Here is a 636-nt window from a genome sequence, read left to right on the forward strand (position 1 = left end):
GGACGGTGGCCATGGCAGTTGGGGGGCCTGGCTCCAGCGCGTCCAGGTCCCAGACGGCGGCTTGCTTCCTTGCCGCTGCCAGCACGCCGTCGGCCGAGTAGCCCAAGAAGTTCATCACGGGCCGGCCAACCAGTAGCTCCGCCTTGTCTTTCACGGCTTCGTCCACCCACAGGTCCAGTCCACGAAGGACAAGTGGCCCGTAGGAGGTTTGGAACACCACCGAGTTCAACTTGACCTTCTTGGTCACAATGATGGTAGAGACGTCGTTGCCGTATGGCCGCAGTACCAGGGGTCGTGCCGCATCACGCATGGTCACACTCGCTCCCGCCGCCAACAAAGCTGACACCAATCCGAGCGATCCGACGGAGGTGTCGGACCCGGAGTCGAAGAGGGTCGCACACACGGGCAACACACCCTCGACAACGCAGTCGAGCCTTGGGCTCGGAGTCGACGCAGCAGGGGCTTCGATGGCGTTGACTTGCCGCGCAGCTTGTGCCCGACCGCCGTCGGCTCCAGGCCCATGGTTACGCGAGTTGCCAGGCGTTTTTCCCCCGGCAATGCCTCCCCCCGGCTTCACTGCGGTTGGCTCGTAGCAATTCCGATGCTTCGCCCTGGAGGGATTTCACCGTACTCGAT

The sequence above is a fragment of the Aphanomyces invadans genome (genome assembly GCF_000520115.1).
Source record: "Aphanomyces invadans strain NJM9701 unplaced genomic scaffold supercont1.12, whole genome shotgun sequence".
NCBI classification, from domain to species: Eukaryota; Oomycota; class Saprolegniomycetes; order Saprolegniales; family Verrucalvaceae; genus Aphanomyces; species Aphanomyces invadans.